The sequence below is a fragment of the Macaca thibetana genome, chromosome 4 (genome assembly GCF_024542745.1).
Source record: "Macaca thibetana thibetana isolate TM-01 chromosome 4, ASM2454274v1, whole genome shotgun sequence".
Taxonomy (NCBI): domain Eukaryota; kingdom Metazoa; phylum Chordata; class Mammalia; order Primates; family Cercopithecidae; genus Macaca; species Macaca thibetana.
In genome coordinates, this window is record NC_065581.1 from 80,071,861 (window position 1) to 80,092,724 (window position 20,864).

The window sequence follows — 20,864 nt, forward strand, 5'->3', positions numbered from 1 at the left end:
GCTTTTGTATATTAACTTTGTATCCTACAATCTTATTATAATCACTTATTAGTTTTGGGAGGTTTCTTTTTTTTTTAATTCTTCAGGATTTTTTAAATAAGATAATCATGGCATCTGTGAACAAAGACAAATGCCATTCTGGAAAAAAAGCAAAACTATAGGGACAGTATTAAGATCAGTGGGTGCCAGTAGTTGTGGGGGGAGGAAAGGATGAACAGGTAGAGCACAGAGTATTCTTAGGGACAGTGAAACTACTCTGTATAATACTATATTGGTACATACATGTCATTATATATTTTTTCAAAGTCTTAAAATGTACAATGCCAAGAGTGAACCCTAATGTAAACTATGGACTTTAGGTGGTAAGAATGTATCAATGTAGGTTCATCAACTGTAACAAATGTACCCATCTAGTGGGGGATGTTGTAATGAAGGAGGTTATCCATATGTAGAGGTAAGGGGTATATGAGAATCTCTGAACCTTCCTCCTAATTTTTGTGTGAACCTAAAACTGCTATAAAAATAAAGTCTTGCTTTTTAAAATGATGAATAAGAATGCAAAATTTGGTCAGATGCTAAAATGGATCCTGGGAATCACATATGAATGACTTTCATTTTAAAGCCAATTCCTATCAACCACTAAAAATAAAACAAGGCAACAAATCTCTCAGGGACTTCTGAGAACATTATTAATGTTGTTGTATGTATCCTAAAAAAGCAGAGGAATAGGCAATAATATGATGAATTTTAAAAAAATGCATTTCAACTATATCCTGATTTCTGTAATCAGCTCTACACTGCAAATTGCCACTTCATGATGGTAAATTTGCAAATGTATCGAGAAGCTTAAAAAGATCTTTTAACACCTGTTCTAGGGACACCAACCACCTTATATTAGCCCCTCTGCACATTTAGAAAACAAGATTCATTTACCAAGTCTGCTTAAATTTTAAAACATGAATGCATTCAGTGATCATTTTATTTGCAGAGTAGAAAGAAGCACAAGGGAGCTTCTAAATATTGGCTCTCATTATACTTTCAATTATTTCAATTATTTCAGATTATGTATAAGGCAATTTCCCCTCTGACAAAATGCTGGATAAAGGTATCCATGGGAATCCAAACAGCAGCAGTCTCTGTCCATATGGTAAGTTATGTTCTTCTAGGGAAAAAAGCTGTAGTGAGGTGAAGTAATATAAATTTGATGTCTTATAGAAATACTATTCTAACAAAGATATGCATAACAAAAGCTAGTCCCAACTTTATACAGAAGTGACTACAAACACCTAGTAGTTTAATCAATTATTCTGCATTATAATTTCAAACATAACTATTTCAAACATAATTCCAAAAGAACCATATAGCGACCAAAATAAAACTATGGCTACTATGATTCTTGCTTGATTGTATGATCTAAATCCAAGGATGTAGAAACATCATCATCAAAATCATAAAAATAACAAATCTTTCTTCAGGTAAACGTAAGATATCCATTCAGTCCACAGGACAATTAAACCTTTCTTAAGAACTTTCTTATTCATAGGAGTGGCTCTTCAACAGTCATGTCTGTCTTACATAACTCTGGGCCCTAATCACATCTGATGGAGATCAACACTGACCTAATAAAATTCTCAGTCTTACCATGGAACTAAGACTTTTGTGGGGAAAGGGTCACTTAATTGTGTTTTGAAAAACTGTAATTTTTGCTAAGCTTTTTTGATAATTAAGGGACTAATTAAGGGCTTTCTCTTACTAAAAGTCTGAAGATTTCCTATTTTTTACAAAATTTCTTTACTGATTTTAATTTCATTTTGTTCACTTTCATGAGATTAAAGTTTTTAAAAATTCCTCTTTCAAAAGATGCCCTTTCTGTCAGTCTAGCAAAGTCAAGGTACTTTAGTGGGTTTTTTTGTTGGTGTGTTTGTTCTGGTTGGGGGAGTGGAGAGTGAGTCCTCTGATTTTGTGATTCTCTTACATAATTCTAAGCTTTCCTCCTTTCTTCTTTTCTCCTTCTTCATCCAATTGCTAAAAAACCCTTCTTTTCTTTTTACTCTTTTCCTTCTCCAGAAATTATGCTATTTTTATGAAATAGACTGTTTTTTCTAAAGTACACAGCAAAATTGAAAGGAAGGTGCATAGAATTCCCATATTCCCTCTGTATCCACACATGCATAGCCTCCCTCATCATCAACATCCACCACAGAGCAGTACATTTGTTACAACTGGTGAACCTACATTGACACATCCTTATCACCCAAAGTCCACGGTTTACATTACTGTTCACTCTTAGTGGTGTACATTCTATGGATTTGGACAAATATATGATGATATGGTTTGGCTGCATCCCCACCAAAATCTCATCTTTAGTTCCCATAATCCCCATTATGTCATAGGAGGGACCCAGTGGGAAGTAATTGAATCATGGGGGTGGTGACCCTCATGCTGTTCTTGTGATAGTGAGTTTTATGAAATATGATGGTTTTATAAGGGGCTTCTCTCACCCTTTAATTCTTCTCCTTGCTGCCACCATGTGAAGAAGCACATGTTCCATTTCCCCTTCTGCCACTATTGTAAATTTCCTGAGGCCTCCCCAGCCATGCTGAATTGTGAGTCCATTAAACCTCTTTCTTTTATAAATATCCAGTCTTAGACATGTTTTTATTTGCAGTGTGAGAATGAATTAATACAGCAAATTCATACTGGGTAGTGGGGCACTGCTGTAAATATACCCAAAAACGTGGAAGCGACTTTGGAACTGGGTAACAGGCAGTTTGGAACAGTTTGGCAGGCTCAAAAGAAGATAGGAAAATGTGGGAAGTTTGGAACTTCCTAGACTTGGAGGGCTCAGAAGACAGGAAGATACGGGAAACTAGAGACTTGTTGAATGGCTTTGTTGAAATGCTGATAGCGATATGGACAATGAGGTCCAGGCTGACGTGGTCTCAGATGAAGATGAGGAACTTGTTGGGAACTTGAGTAGAAAATTCACTCTTTCTATGCAGACAGACTGGCAGCATTTTGCCTCTGCCTTAGAGATCTGTGGAACATTGAACTTGAGAGATATGATTAGGGTATCTAGCGGAAGAAATTTCTAAGTGGCAAAGTGTTTAACAGGAAGCAGAGCATAAAAGTTTAAAATTTTTGCAGCGTAACAGTGCAGTATAAAAGAAAAACTCATTTTCTGGGAAGAACTTCAAGCCCACTGCAGAAATTTGCATGAGTAACAAGGAGCTGAATACTAATCACCAAGACAATGGGGAAAATGTCTCTAGGGCATGTCAGAGACTTTCATGGCAGCCCCTCCCATTACAGGCCTGGAGGCCGAGGAGGAAAAAATGGTTTTGTGGGCCAGGCCCAGGGCTTCTCTGCCATGTGCAACCTAGGAACTTGGTGCCCTGAATCCTAGCTGCTCCAGTCATGACTAAAATGGGCCAAGGTACAGCTCAGGTTGTGGCTTCAGAGGGTGCAAGCTCCAAGTCTTGGTGGCTAACACGTGGTGTTAGGCCTGTGGGTACACAGAAGTCAAGAATTGAAGTTTGAAAAACTCTGCCTTGATTCAGAGGATATATGGAAGTGCCTGGAAATCCAGGCAGAAGTTTGCTGTAGGGGTGGAGCCCTCATGGAAAACTTCTGCTAGGGTAGTGTAGAAGGGAAATGTGGGGTTGGAGCCCCCACACAGAGTCCCCACTGGGGCACCGCCTAGTGGAGCTGTGAGAAAAGGGCCACCATCAACCAGACCCAGAATGGTAGATCCACCAACAGCTTATACTGTGCACAGCTTGCACCATGCACCTGGAAAAGCCACAGACACTCAACACCAGGGCCCATGAAAGCAGCCACGAGGGGGGCTGTACCCTGCAAAGCCACAGGGACAGAGCTGTCCAAAGCCATGGGAGCCCGCCTCTTGCATCAGCATGACCTGGATGTGAGACATGGAGTCAAAGGAGATCATTTTGGAACTTTACGATTTAATAAGTGCCTTATTGGATTTCAGACTTGCTTGTAGCCTGAAGCCCCTTTGTTTTGGTTAACTTCTCCCATTTGGAATGGGTGTATTTACCCAGTGCCTGTACACTCATTATATCTAGGAAGTAACTAACTTGCTTTTGATTTTACAGGCTCATACGCAGAGAAGACTTGCCTTATTACAGATGAGTCTTTGGACTTGGATTGGGTGTTGAAATATGAGGACATGAGATCTGGGAGGGGCTAGGGCGAAATGACACAGTCTGGCTGCGTCCTCACTGAAATCTCCCCTTGAATTGTAGTTCCCATAATCTCCACGTGTCATGGGAGGGACCCAGCGTGAGGTAATTGAATCATGAGGGCAGTAACCCTCATGCTGTTCTCCTGATAGTGAGTGGGTTCTCATGAGATACGATGGTTTTATAAGGGGCTTCTCCTATCTTCACTCTCATTCTTCTCCTTGCTGCCACCATGTGAAGAAGCATGTGTTCACTTCCCCTTCTACCATGATTGTAAGTTTCCTGAAGCCTCCTAAATCATGCTGAACTGTGAGTCAGTTAAACCTCTTTTCTTTATAAATTACCCAGTCTTGGGTATGTCTTTATCAGCAGCATGAGAACAGACTAATACATATGATGACACATATCCACTGCTATAGTGTCATACAGAGTAGTTTCACTGGAAATAATGCTTTGGAAGACTGACGCATTAAATGATACCTATCCTTTTAAATGATGATTGTTCATTTGAATAGTATCTGGTCCTATAAAATGGTGTATCTTTAACTGGTGTATCTGGTCCTATATGGCCTTTGGCTCTTTAAATCATGTGACCTTAAAATCCCTTCCCTATATTCCATGCTGTGATCTGCTTGGTCATTTTCCCAGCATTTTAGAATTTAGGCTAAATTTAATCTTTCTGGTGGCCATTCCAAATCACTCTTAGGCATTGTCACTAGCCTATCTCTTCTGTTTTCGCAGTTTATCTTGGTCTGCTTTGCCCTCCATGAAACCTGGCATGAATGGAAGTGGGGAAGAAGTGTGAGGAACTGAACACTGGAACTTACTCATGTTTTTTCCCTATTTATCCACAGCTATTTGTGTTTTTGTACTCTCTGCCTATAAGTAATGCTAAGGGTGTGGCTTTGTGTGGTGTTTTCCTAATTGGAAAGTTGTTTCTTGTTTTTAGTTTGGGAAACTGATTACTACACAATTGCCATTGTTTTCTGCTGCCAGGAAATGTGTATGGAGAATTTTTAGACACCATGCTAGAGCATGAAGAGAGAGAGGAACACAAATTTTCAATTAACAAAACATAGCTAAAAGAGAAAATCAGGGCTCTAGTTGTCTGCTATAAAGAATGTGACAGTATGAGAGGGGAAAACCTTTAATTTTGTGTATCCAGGGTCAAATTCAGGCAGTGGCTTCTCTTGTTGATTCCTGCTACCTGACCAAGCTGATCTGGGTTTTTTTTGGGGGGTAGGGGAAGATACAAACAAAATGGTTTATAACACTGATAAAAGGCATCATCTTCACAGTATGACTCTCTAGGCCTTCAACATTATGCAATGATGGTGATAAGCACCTGAAAGACAAAGTTTAATAAACTCTTTTATATCCAGAGCAAGTCCATCTTTAGTTTAGACAGATTTTATAAAGCACCTAAGCAGCAAATGGCAAGATAGGTTCTGGATACCATCACAACAGAGTTAAGAAAAATGGAACAATCCAGTGAATAGTGAGCCAGCTTTATTGTCACAAAAAACAATTGCATTTTCATTGTATGCAACTCTAAAAGTAAATATACAGTCACAATCCATTTACCTGTAGAAAGCACTCTGCAATTTGTGGACTAAACCACTGACAACATTTACCAAACAACTTTAGGGATGTTTAAGTCTATTATGACCTAAGGTATTTCATTCCCCCAGCATGCCACCTACCCATCCTGAACATCTTTGACTCCATAGGTAGAGTGTAGTGGTAAAATGTGATACCAATTACTTTAATTATACAAATGGCCACAACTTGTCTTTTTTATTTACAAAGTGGTTTCACAGATGGGAAGGGCAGTTGTTATTTTCCTTCTACAGATATGAAATGAAAACCAAGGTTAAATCATAGACAGCCGAAGATTACACTAAAAGTCTTTGCCTTCTTCAAGTATCAGGCAATGACAGATAAAATATAAAATGAGAGAATTCCAAATCATAGCTATACTCAGAAAACAAGCTAAGCACTTGCATAGACCAGAAGCACACAGTGTGGAGGCAGAGCTAAAGCCATGGAACTGCCTAGTGGGGCTAAAGTTAAGGTTTTATTTTTTTATTTCCAAGGTATCAAATTAAAAACAATCATTATGAGATATGGTCTGGCTCTGTGTCCCCACCCAAATCTCAGCTCAAATTGTAATCCCCATAATCCCCACATGTTGAGGGAGTGTCCTGGTAGGAGGTGATTGGATCCTGGGAGCCGTTTCCCCCATGGTGTTCTCATGATAGTGTGTGAGTTCTCACAAGATGTGATGGTTTTATAAGTGTTTCACAGCTCCTCCTTCACACACTCTCTCTCACCCGCCACCATATAAGACATGCTTTGCTTACCCTTTCACAATGATTAGAAATTTCCTGAGGCCTCCCCAGCCACGTGGAACTGTGAGTCAATTAAACCTCTTTTCTTTATAAATTATCCAGCCTAAGGCAGTTCTTTATAGCAGTGTGAGAATGGATTAATACAATGAGGACATTAAACACAGCTTGTAAATATTTTTACTTTGTTCTGTTATTTTAATTTTTTAACAGAGTGGCTGGACTTAGACTGCATGAGGCTTATGAAAGGAAACCAGTGAAAATTGTTGCTGACAAATGCTGGAAGTTATGGCTCACCTGGGGCTCCTCATTTAGAGAAATAGAAAAACACAGACATAGATGCAGAAGCAGCTGCAAAACTATCATGGGGGTGGGGCAAGTTGTGGGAAAGAGTAAGGAGGAGAAAGCAGATGTTAAACAAGGTAAGCTTGCAAAGCAAAATTCCAAAACACATGAAGATATCTAAGTTAGCCACAAAATTAACAAGTAGAAGAATAAGCACTTTCAGAAAAAAATAAAATAACAGAACAAACTCAGAATAGTTGTAGGCTATGCTTAATATCTTCATAGAAATTTTAAAAATGTGATATCTTGGAAATGAAAATATATAGCCACTGAAATAAAACTCAATAGTGGAGATAAACACCAGAATGAGTGAACTGGAAGATCTAGTACTCAGGATTTATTCTGATACAGCTCTGAGATAAAAATGAGTGTGTATTTACAAATTATATATATATATATGAAAAAACAGTTAAGAGACAAGGGAATAGGCAAGGAGAACGCAAGAATGACTCCAATAGTATTAGGCCATTCTTGAATTGCTATAGAGAAATACCTGAGACTGGGTAATTTATAAATAAGAGGGGTTTAACTGGCTCATGGTTCTGTAGGCTTTATAGGAAGCATGGTGCTGGCATATGCTTGGCTTCTAGGGAGTCTACAGGAAGCTTACAATCATAGCAGAAGGTGAAGGGGAAGCAGGCACATCACATGGAGAAAGCAGAGCAAGCAAGAAAGAGGGATGGGGGTGCCACACACTTTGAAACTAGCAGATCTTGTGTGAACTCAGAGCGAGAGCTCACTTATCACCAAGGGGACAGCCCATGCCATTCATGAGAGACACACCCCTATGACCCAAACAACCTCTCACCAGGCCCCACCTCCAACATCTGGGATTAAAATTCAACGTAAGATTTGGATGGGGACAAATATTCAAACTACATCACCAATATATGTCTAATAGAAGGTCAGAATGAAGAAATGGTGGTGGGGATAATGGAAATTTAATATATATTAGCTGATCATTTTACAAAACTACTTAAAGACAGGAGTTCTTACATGTATTCTCAGAGTGCTAAGTAGAATAAGGTTTTTTTTTTTTTTTTTTTTTTTTTTTTTGTTTTTGTGTTTTGTTTTGTTTTTTGTTTTTAAGACGGAGTCTTGCTCAGTCACCCAGGCTGGAGTACAGTTGCACGATCTCGGCTCACTGCAAGCTCCGTCTCCAGGGTTCACACCATTCTCCTGCCTCAGCCTCCTGATTAGCTGGGACTACAGGCGCCCACCACCACATCGGGCTATTTTTTTTTGTATTTTTAGTAGAGACAGGGTTACACCATGTTAGCCAGGATAGTCTCAATCTTCTGACCTCGTGATCCACCCACCTCGGCCTCCCACAGTGCTGGGATTACAGGCGTGAGCCACCACGCCCGGCCAGAATAAGATTTTAAAACTCCACACTTAAGACATCACTGTAAATCTATAGTATATCAAGCATGAAGATAAAATCTTACAGGCCAGCAGGAAAAAGAAAGAAGACAGTTTATCTTCAAAGGAATAGCAAATAGTCTTACAACAGCTGTCTTATCAACAAAAATAGATGTCAGCAGGCAATGAGTGATAGATCTTCAAAGTGAAAAGGGGTATAGAATTCTATACTTAGCTTAGCCATCACTAAAGAGTGTGAACAAAATGAAGACGTTTCCAGATATACAAAGACTAAGAGAGTTTCCCATTCACAAACTGCCAGTGACAGAAATACTACAGGAAGTGAGATGCAAGAAAATAAAAGGCTGACAACTATATGTATTAGGTAGTGAACATGAAAATATGTAAAATAATGAATTTTTGTGTTTTTAAGTGAAACCAGGAAAAACAATAGATAATAGTAATAGGGAAATGTGGGGTGAGAGGACGTAATGTGCCTAATAGGTGGCAAAATAAACAATGGTAAGGTCTTTGTTTTAAAAAAGTAAATATACTGAACAATTTAGTCTCTGCTAGAAAATCCTAGATACATTCCATCCTGCCCCTGCCAAAGATTGTAGACGTAAGTCCAATTACATGAGTAACACAAAAATGTAATATAAACAGATTTAACTCTGCTATTTAAAATAAAAATACCAAAAACCAAGTCTTCTAAGTGCTCTGATTTCTGCTAAAAACATTAGCATATCTGAGGGACTCAATGAAAAGCAGCTGATGTTTCAAATCATCAGTGTCTCAAATATTTATTGCTTTTACAAATGATTTTCGAGCTGAAGTTAAATCAGAAGAAAACAATAATTTACTACCAGCAGGAAGAGAACCAGAAATATAGGGACTATGGACACATGTAAGTTTTTTTTTTTAAATGAAGAACTGCATTCAGTTCTAAAGAGTCAAGAAAAGGAGCCAGCACTGAAACATTATTCTGCCAATTTAGTCTGTGCTCTGTTATCACGGCTTTAGACTCTATACCAGACAACCTTTGTATGCTACAGATTAGTCACACTGTCTTAAATTATTGAAAGCCAATTGTTGATGCTAACTGCATTAAGCCCCTAGTTGAAGCCCCTTCCCTGCTGCCCAGACATGGTCACTTGGTTTGTGACCATCACTTCCAACCTCCAACCCCCAAAGAAGCAATGTGCTAATCTCAGAGGAGGGCAAACTGGATGATAATTTTTCTTCTTCAGGCTAATTTAATCCACCAGCTCTTACACTTCTGTCAGACTTTCAACTACTAGAAGTTAGAATCAGTTTAGCGCAGGAGGAATGAAAACACTGCGGTATAGACAGGGAAAGTGACTTAGGTCCAGTCACGCTGGTTGCTGGTTTCCCAACAGTCATGAAGGAGCCCAAACATATCTTCCACTTCCACTGCAGGCCCTTTTCTTTACTGCTCCATAGATGAGGTCTACAAGAGCGAGGACCAAAGGGACAATAAAATAATTTCATTCTTGTTTCCCATGCTTCCTTTGGCTTATTCTCATTTAGACTAGAAAAGATCCCCCAATACCTCTTCTATTCGAAATATTCTAACTTTGCTGAAATGATTAGTCACTACCAGGAGGGCTCACAAGAGGTTCTCAATGGAGGCTTGAGAACAGTTTCACCTTCCAAATCACATTCCCCTGAAGGCTGATATCCTCCCCAGGCTGTTGTTTCCTCCTTCTAACAAAACAAAACAAAACAAACAAAAACAACAACAACAAAAAACAAAAAAAAGCTCCTGAGAACAACACAGCAGCTCCCTCCATGAGTGAAGCAAGCTCAGTTATTTCAGTCTTGATCCCACTTTGTTTCTAAAAGCAGACATATATCTTTAGCCTCCTTTCCAAGGAAGTAAGACCCACCACCAGGAAGCCACTTGACTGAACACAGCCATGCTCAGTGTGTGGGAAAGAACGAAGTCCTCTCGTTAGCAGCTCCAGGCAACAGAAGAGGCTCACATTTTAGAACACTTTCTTGGAGTCACTATACTTATAAATAAAATACAAAGACAAAATCACTGAAAAATTCCTAAGTCATACGTGTTTCAATGTGCGCCAAGAACCAGAGTCAAAAATAAAAGGGGAAGCCAAAAGTGCAAAAAGCCGAAGGGAGGGTAGAGAAGGAAGAGGAAAGGGGAGAAATGACGGGCTGTCAGAGAACATACCAAGTTTCTGTGACACACAGGCCTTCGGACAGGGTTCTTCATTTGCTAGCCTCCACATGAAAGAGTCGCCTATGTCTCAGAGGCAGGAAGAGCCAAGGGCCAGACGGCACCCTAACCCCATCATTCCTGTCCCTTCCTGACAGCTGTTAGGGAGGCCTTACAGCATCAACTCCATTCTCTTGGAAAGCACACGGGCGCGCGCGCACACACACACACACACACACACAACAACCCTATGTAATCTGACTTTATCTCTATTTTTCCTCAGTTAAACACTTCCAGGATGTTCACAAGAAATAAGGTTCTATAACATTTAAGGAATACAGTTATATTACACAGCCTGGGTGAATAAATTAAAAACAGCTGGGAACAGACAAAAATGACTCTGTGCCTCTACCTTAAAAGGAACTTTAAAAACACTTACATATGTAATTTAACCCAACCCTTCATCCCACAGATAAAGAAACTGGGATCCATAGAGGGTTATCTGCCTAGAAGAGGGTCAGCAGTCCAGACTAGACCTTGAGTGTCTGACACGTGCAGTGAGAGAGGGGACTACAGAGGCTGCACATCCCCGAGAAAAGCAAGAAGCCCAGAGACCAGGAGATGTGGGCATGCTGGGTGTTCACAGCAACGGCAGAAAGAGGAGTGACAGAGGTAACACAAGGATTCTACAAAGCATCTGAGGGTAAAGAGAGAAGGAAAGAAAAGAAAAAATATAAACTTCATGACAACTATTCAGTTTAGTGCAATACAGACTGTGTTAAGTGCAGGTTAATAAGGAGCAGTGAAGAAAAGGTGAAAATAATTAAGCTATTTGGACTAGTGACTAGATGTTTGTTATAATTAAAATACTTTCTTTCATTTCTCACTTTAGTTGGTGTATATTCTCTTATCATGTGTTTCTTACAGTTTCGTTCTTGAAATTCCCTATCATATACACGTTTGGATGTTTGTTAATGCAGATTTTTGGACTCTACTTCAGAGCTATTGAATCGGAATCTCTCTGGCTAGGACTCCAATTTCTTAGATCACTAAGAAATCTAAATTTTAAACAAGCTTCCCATGTACACTGACATTTAAGAACTAGTACCATAGTCTGGTGTGGTGGCATGCACCTACATGGGAGGCTGAGGCAGGAGGATCGCTTGAACTCAGCAGTTCTAGGCTGCAGTGAGCTACGATCGTGCTACTACACTCCACACTCCAGCCAGGGTGACCGAGTGAGACTGGAAACCCCGTCTATTAAAAAAAAAGAACGAGTACCACTCATAATAATGTCATTACAGAATTAGACAAACCCTATCTGTCTTCCAGTTCTCTTTATCCCTATTTCTGTGTTAAGGATACTGAGGTAAGAGAAGGTGAGTGCTCTCAAATCACAAAGGCTGCCCAGAGCCTGCCAGGCCTTGCTCCTAGGCCTCCTCTCCCCACCATGAAGGACAGATGGACTGAATTGGGCTAGGTAGCCATTGGTTCAATTTTAAGATTCTATATTTTTAGTTTGCTAAAAGTAAAAGTATGTATTGTTTTGCTAATGAAAAACCCATACCACATTGTCTATCGTGGGTACATACAGTCATGAGCTGCATAATGACGTCTGATCAACAAGAGACCACATGTACAACTGTAGTTTCATAAGATTATAACAGAGCTGCCCTATACAAGTGTACCACTTTTTAATCTTTTATACCATATTTTTACCATACCTTTTCTATGTTTAGATATATTTTGATATACAAATACTTACCATTGTATTACAATTGCCTACAGTATTCAGTACAATACCATATAGGCTTGCAGCCTAGGAGCAATGGGCCATACCACATAGCCTAGGTGTGTAGTAGGCTGTCCCAGCCCATCTAGGTTTGTGTAAGTGCACTCTATGACATTCTGTGTGATGCCTCATGACATGTTTCTCAGAATGTATCTCTATCATTAAGTAATACATGACTGTATTTCCTTTAGAATCAGGAAAAAATTAACTTACTAAACACAACCAAACAAAACAAGAAACATAATTATAGACTTAGTAAGCTATACATCATCCCTGCTTCTCTCAATAAAGCAAACGGCAGAGCATCCCAAGTCCCTTCAGACCTCCCCTACCAAGTGCTACAGAAAGCACAGAAACTATCCAGCTTTGCCCACAACCTCAACTCCTTGGTAGCGACCGAAACGTCTGAGGGGCAAGTCAAGTGGCAGGTAACTGGGTAGGGAATCGGCCTTTTGAAAGATGTGATGTGGCATCAACGTGGATCTGGCTAAATTTCTGGTTAACCTCCAGGCTCTCTGCCTGGCCCCATCCTCCACGTTCTCTCTAGAGTATGGCAAAAAGGAGAGTCCAAAATGAAAGGAGGCAGAGGAAGAGACAATTCAGACTAGAGAACTAAATTCAACTAAGAATACCTGCTTATTTCCCCAGACCACAGAATGCCCTGCAGGGCAAAAAGGAATGAAGATGACAACATCTTTCACATCCAAATGCTGAGGTAATTCCCAGAAATTGTTTCGAGGAGAGAGATGGAAAATAGGACAGTAATCACTACCTTTGAGAACAAAGTTCCTAAATATAATAAGTAGCACTCAACTCCCGATTATCTTTGCACATTGAGGACAAAGGCATTCACAGGAAAGAAAAAATAGTGGACGCATCCAGGGACCTGAGGGTGCCAACACCACTCCCATCTCAGTTCCCTGTGATGCACACGTGGATTACCACAAGTGCTGAGTGAAAATTCTAGGGAGTGCCTGCCCATCTTGGTTCAGGTCTGTCTGCTTCATGACTATAGAAGCCCTTTGACATGTGGAATCACCCACACCCTTCTTCCCTTCCCACTCGCAGCTAATAACAGGACCCTGAGACCCTCATATATAATGTCCCCAAGGCCCATTGATAGTCTCTTGGGAAAAGTATATGTCTTCATGCCGGGAGATGAAACAAAGGAAAGAGCAGAGTATTGCCAGTACTGTGCTCCAGGCAGCATCTTCAATGAGCCCAATTTTATATTAATATATATATTTGTGTGTGTGTGTATAAGCAGACATTAAAAATACTAGTAAGAATTACTCTAAAATGGTCATGCATGGTGGCTTACACCTGTAATCCCAGCAATTTGGGAGGCCAAGGCTGGTGGATCACTTGAGGTCAGGAGTTCAAGATGAGCCTGGCCAATATGGTGAAACCCCATCTCTGTTAACAACACAAAAATCAGCTGGGTGTGGCATCTGTAATCTCAGCTACGTAGGAGGCTGAGGAAGGAGAATTGCTTGAACCCAAGAGGCAGAGGTTGCAATGAGCTGAGATTGTGCCACTGCATTCTATCCTGGGTGACAGAGCAAGACTCTAAAAAAAAAAAAAAAAAAAAAAAAAAAAGGAAAAAAAAAATCTCTAAAATGTCAATACTGGTTACTCCCAGTGATCTTAATTCTCTTCACATTTTTCTGAATTTTCCAATTTTTTTTATGATAAAAGGTTTCTTTTTTTTTTTTTTTTATAATTAGGGGAAAACATTACTTTAAAAAAAAAAAATGGCTATAATTCACCCAGAGATGAAAGTGGAATATAACAGATGAGGTCATTTATGTAGTACAATGTTTGAAAGTATATAGAAAAAAAAGAGTGCAGAGACAAAAACTTAACTTCCTCTTCTCTATAGCCCATTGTTGTTACTTACCTGTAGAATTCCCAGGCCTCTGTTTATCTATTTCTAGGAGTCCCTGTAAGTTATTATATTATTATTTTTTAAGTTCTTAAGTGATACGGTTTGGCTCTGCATCCCCATCCAAATCTCACTTTGAATTGTAATCCCCAGAATCCCCATGCATCAGGGGCAGGACTAGGTGGAGGTAATCGGATCATGGGGGCAGTTTCCCTCATACTGCTCTCATGATAGTGAGTGAATTCTCATGAGATCTGATAGTTTTATAAGCATCTGGCATTTCCTCTGTTGGCACTCATTCTCTCTCCTGCTGCCCTGTGAAGAGGTACCTTCTGCCATGATTGTAAGTTTCCTGAGGCGTTCCCAGCCATACAGAACTGTGAGTTAATTAAATCTCTTTATAAACTGCCTAGTCTCAGGGAGTTCTTTATAGCAGCAAGAAAGGACTAATATAGTAAACTGGTACCAGTAGAGTGGGGTACTCCTATAAATATACCCAAAATGTGGAAGTGACTTTGGAACTGGGAAACAGGCAGAGGTTGGAACAGTTTGGAGGGCTCAGAGGAAGACAGGAAGATGTGGGAAAGTTTAGAACTTCTTAGAGATTATTGAATGGTTTTGACCAACATGCTGATAGTGACATGAAGAATGAAGTCCAGGCTGAGGTGGTCTCAGATGGAGATGAGAAGCTTATTGGGAACTGGAATAGAAAGGTCACTCTTGCTATGTTTTAGTAAAGAGACTGGAGGTATTTTGCCCCTGCCCTAGAGATCTGTGGAACTTTAACCTTGAGAGAGACGATCTGAAATTGGAACTTGTATTTAAAGGGGAAGCAGAGCATAAAAGATGAGAAAATTTGCAGCCTGACAATGTGATGGAAAACAAAAACCCATTTTCTGGGGGAAAAAAATGCAAGATGTCTGCAGAAATTTGCATAAGAAACAAGGAGCAGAATGTTAATCACCAAGACAATGGGAAAAATGTCTCCAGGCCATGTCAGAGACCTTCAGGGCAGCCCCTCCCATCACAGGCCCAGAGCACTAGAAGGAAAAAATGGTTTTGTGGCCACTGCCTATCCAGCTCCAGCCATGGCTAAAATGGGCCAACGTACAGCTCAGGTCATGGCTTCAAAGGGTGCAAGCCCCAAGCCCTGGTGGCTTACATGTGGTATTGGCCCTGTGAGTGCACAATTGTCAAGAATTGAAGTTTGAGAAGCAACACCTAGATTTCAGAAGATGTATGGAAATGCCTGGATGTCCAGGCAGAGGTTGCTACAGGGGTAAAGCCCTCAGGGAGAACCTCTGCTAGGGTAGTGAGGAGCAGAAATGTGGGGTCTGAGCCCCCACACAGAGTACCCACTGGGGCACTACCTAGTGGAGCTGTGAGAAGAGGGCCACCGTCAACCAGACCACAGAATGGTAGCTCCACTGACAGTTTGCACTGTGCACCTGCACAGACACTCAACACCAGTCTGTGAAAGCAGCCAGGAGCGGGGCTGCACCCTGCAAAGTCACAGGGGCAGAGCTGCCCAAAGCATGGGAGCTTACCTCTTGCATCAGCATGACCTGGATGTGAGACATGGAGTCAAAGGAGATCATTTTGGAACTTTAAGGTTCAATGACTGCTCTATTAGATTTCAGACTTACATGGGGCCTGTAGCCCCTTTGTTTTGGCCAATTTCTCCCCTGTGGAATGGGTGTATTTACCTAATGCCTGTACCCCCATTGTATCTAGGAAGTAAATGACTTGCTTTTGATTTTACAGGCTCACAGGTGGAAAGGACTTGCCTTGTCTCAGATGAGACTTTGGAATTGGACTTTTGGGTTAATGCTAGAATGAGTTAAGACTCTAGGGGACTGTTGGAAGGGCACGATTCTGTTTTGAAATGTGAGGACATGAGATTTGGGAGGGACCAGGCACAAAATGGTATGGTTTGGCTCTTTGTCCCCACCCAAATCTCACGCTGAATTGTAATTCCCATAATCCTCATGTGTCAAGGACAGGACCAGGTGGAGGATAACTGGATCATGGGGGCAGTTTCCCCCATGCTGCTCTCATGATAGTGAGCGAGTCTCATGAGATCTGATGGTTTTATAAGCATCTGGCATTTCTCCTTCTTGCACTCATTCTCTCTCCTGCTGCCCTGTGAAGAGGTGCCTTCTGCCATGATTGTAAGTTTCCTGAGGCCTCCTGAATCATGCTGAACTGTGAGTCACTTAAACCTCTTTTCTTTATAATTACCTAGTCTTGGGTATTTAATCATAGCAGCATGAGAATGAACTAATACATTAAGTTTAAACCACAGCTTTAAACTTCTATATCATCAAAGCTTTTCACCTGAGTTGCCAATAAATGGCAAAATGACTAAATCTAATTTTCATATTATTTTTTCTTTTCTTTTGATACAGATATTGACAGGTAGTAAACCACTAGCTGAATGAGATAATTATAAAACTATTAACATCTGAATAACTGTGAAGTTAAATATATGATTTTTACATCATGAAAAAGATGAAAATTTTAAGTATCAGTGAGTTTCTTAAAGTTAAAATCAAATTACAGATAAGTAACAAGCAATGGAGAATTTCCTTGTCTAGAATAGTATGTGGGTCTCATATTCAAGATGCTTCAATTACTTCACCCTTCACCACAGAACAGTATATGATTTCAAGTCCCTCTAGAACAGGAAATATCCTGATCAACCCTAATTATCAGGTGGTAATAAAGTCCATAAAGCTTTTTATTTCTTCTTTTTTGACATATTTTCACTATATGATTAAACTATACAACATATACAGAACACTAATTTGATGACGCTCCACTTATTTGCCACGATCCATTTAATGCTTGAGATTATTTCTCACACTGCTCCCATGTTTGAAGGCTGTTGTTCTCTAAAGGATGACATTAGTGAAAGAGATATTGTTGCTTCCACATGGTAAAAATAAGTTATACAAGACACAAGACTGTCAAAGAGGACCATCTGGCATTTTCTTTGATGTATCTGTCATGAGGTGGAATAAATAATAGATTCAGAATTTGAAGACCAATATTTAAAGCATAGCCTCACATTTTGGTAGTTAAATAATTACACTTGCCCACTTTACTTACTTTTTTCACCTTTACTTACTTTTTAAAAATGGGAGTTACATTGATTTGGAGGGTTGAAGGAAGATGGTGGGATACAATACCCTACCCACTGTGCCCCTGACAGGAAAACCAAATTTGACAACTATCTACACACAAAAAAGCATCTTCATAAGAAACAAAAATTAGCTGGGCACAGTGGCTTATGCCCATAATCCTAGCACTTTTGAAGGATGAGGCAGGAGAATTGCTCGGGCCAGGGAATTCAAGACCACCCTGGGCAACATGGCGAAACCCCATGTCCACTAAAAATACAAAAATTAGCTGGGCAAGGTGGCACATACCTGTAGCCCCAGCTACTCAGGAGGCTGAGCTGGGGGGATTGCTTAAGCCCAGGAGGTGGAGGTTGCAGTGAGCTGAGATCGCACCACTACACTACAGCCTGGGTGACAGAGTGAGACCCTGTCTCAAACAAACAAAAAAAGAACCAAACATCAAGTAAGGACTCTCATGGTATCTGATTTTAACTTAATATCTCTGAAAAGAATAGGAAATAGGAAACAGTCTTGAATTGCCAATGCCACCCCTCTCCCATTCCCCTACAGCAGCTGCATAGCTCAGAGAAATCTGTGTGCTTGAGAGGAGGAGAGTGCAGTAATTATGAGACTTCACATTAAACTCAGTGCTTCCCTGTTACAGTGGAAAGCAAAACCAAGTGGAACTCAGGTGATGCCCACACAAGGAGGGAGCATGCAGATCAACCCTAGCCAGAGGGGAATCGCCCATCCCAGTGGTGGGAACTTGAGTTCGAGCCAGCTTCGTTACTGTGGGCTGAAGTGCTGTGGGGCCATAAATAAACTTGAAAGACAACCTAGACCACAGGGACTGCAAGTCTTAATGCTGAGCTGGGATTGGAGCAAGTGGACTCAGGGGTGATGCAAGCTACTGAGAAACTAGCTAGGGCAGCTAAGGGAGTGCTTGTGCCACCCCTCCCCTAACTCTAGGCAACACAACTCCAAAAGAGACCTCTTCCTTCCACTTGAAGAGAGGAGAGGGAAGAGTAAAGAGGATTTTTATTTTGATTCTTGAATACTAGCTTGGCCACAGTAGGATAGAGAACTGATCACGGTTGTAAGGCTCCATTCCAGGCCCTAGCTCCTGGATGACATTTGTAGACACACCCTGGACCAGAAGGGAATCTGTTGCTGGAAAGTGAAGGACCCAGTCCAGGCAAAGCCTATCACCTGATGACTAAAGAGCCCCTGGGCCCTGAATAACCAGTAGGGATACCCAGGTAGTAAGCTGTGGGTCTTGGGTGAGATTCTGAGAGGTGTTGACTTCAGCTGAGACACAACACATTTGAAACTCTGATGGCTGTGGTGAGAAACTCCTTCTGCTTGAGGAAAGGGAAAAGTAAAGGGAACTTTGTCTTGCACTTTAGGTACTAGCTTGGTCACAATGGGGTAGAGCACAAAGCAGGTTCTTTGCACAAAGCAAGTCCTGAGTCTGGGACTTGGTTCTTAGACAGCATTTCTCGACCTGTCCTGAGCCAAAGGGGAGCCCACTGCCCTGAAGGGTGAATCCCAGTCTGGCAGAATTCACCACAAGTTTACTGAAGTGCCCTTGGGCCTTACGTGAACATCAGCAGTAGCTTGGCAGTACTCCCCATGGGTTTCTGGTGGTTGTGGTCATGGAGTGAGGCTCTTCTGCCTGTGGAAAGGGGAGGGAAGAGTGGGAAGGACTGTTTCTCATGGTTCAAGGACTAGCTAAGCCACAGCAGAACAGAATACCAAGTAGACTGCTAAGGTTTTTAACTCTAGCCCCTAGGTCTCAGATGGCATCTCTAGACCGGCCCAGGGCCTGGAGGAAATTGCCACCCTGAAGGGAAGAACACAAGCCTGGCTGGCTTTACCAACTGCTGATAGCAGAGCCCTAGCGCCTTGAGCAAACATAGGTGTTAGCCAAGTATTGATTATAGTGGACACTGGGTGAGACTCAGGGCTGTGCTGGCTTCAGGTCTGACCCAGCGCAGTCTTTGTGATGGTGGCCACAGGGGTGATTGTGTCACCTCAGCCCCAGGTGGCTCAGCACAGAGACAGATAGACAGACAGAAAGGAAGACAGAAAAAGAGGGAGAAAGAGAGACTGACTGACTCCATTTGTTTAAGAGAAAGTAAGGGAAGAGAAGAGTCTGCCAGGTAATACAGAGAAGTATTCTGGATCTTATGTAAGACCACCAAGCCAGTGTGAGTCTATGAGTCTCCAAGAATAACAGAATTACTAGGCTTCAGTCTCCTAATACAGTTATGACTTAGATCACAACACCCAAGTCCTTTTGAATGCCTGGAAAGCCTTCCTACGAAGGACAGGTAAAAACAAGCCCATGATGTGAAGACTACAATAAATACCTAACTTTTTAATATCCATGCCCAGATACTGACAAACATCAATAAACATGAAGACCATCCAGAAAAACATGACCTCACCAAACAAACTAAATGAGGCACCAGGGATCAATCCTGGTGGAGAAAGGTATGCAACTTTTTAGACAGACAATGCAAAATAGCTGTGTTGAGGAAATTCAATGAGATTTAAGATAACACAGAGAAGGAATTCAGAATGTTATCAGATAAATTTAACAAAGAGATTGAAATTAAAAAGAATCAAGAAGAAATTCTGGAGTAGAAAAATGCAACTTACATATTAAAGATTGAATCAGAGTCTCTTAATAGGAGAATTGATTAAGCAGAAGAATTAGTGGGCTATTTGAAAATATACAGTCAGAGGAGATAAAAGCAAAAAAGAATAATGAAAGAATGAAGCATACATACAAGATCTAGAAAATAGCCTCCAAGGGGCAAATTTAAGAGTTACAGGTCTTAAAGAGGAGGCAGAGAAAGAGAAAGGGGAAGTAAATATATTCAAAGGGATAAGAACAGAGAACTTCCCAAACCTAGAGAAAGATATCAATATCCTAGTACAAGAAGGTTATAGAAAACCAACCAGATTTAACCCATAGAAGACCACCTCAAGGCATTTAATAATCAGACTCCCAAAGGTCAGGAATAAAGAAAGGAGCCTAAAAGCACCAACAGAAAAGTAACAAATAATATACAATGGAGCGCCAACACACCTAGCAGCAGACTTTTCAGTGGAAACCTTACAGGCCAAGAGACAGTGGCATGACATATTTAAAAGGCTGAAGGAAAAAAATTTTACCCTAGAGTAGTGTATCTGGAGAAAATATCCTTCAAATATGAAGGAGAAATAAAGACTTTCCCAGATAAACAAAAACTGAGGAATTTCAACACCAGACCTGTCCTTGAAGAAATGCTAAAGGGAGTACTTCAATCAGAAAGAAAAGAATGTTCATGAGCAATAAGACATCATCTGAAGGTACAAAACTCACCAGCAAAAATAAGTACACGGAAAAATACAGACTATTATAACACTGTAACTGTGGTATGTAAACTACTGTTAAGTAGAAAGACTAAAAGATTAACCAATCAAAAATAACTACAACAACTTTTCAAGACATAGTACAATAAGGTATAAACAGAAACAACAAAGAATTAAAATTAAAAAGTTAATTAAAAAGTGGGGGACAAAGTTAAAGTGTAGAGTTTTTATTAGTTTTCTTTTCG

At 40.6% G+C, this 20,864-nt stretch overlaps 1 protein-coding gene across 1 annotated transcript in view; it reads right to left on the reverse strand.

Moving 5' to 3' along the window:
- Nucleotides 1–20,864, reverse strand: part of UBE3D (ubiquitin protein ligase E3D) — a 179,784-nt gene that overhangs the window by 35,398 nt on the left and 123,522 nt on the right. The window lies entirely within an intron of this gene.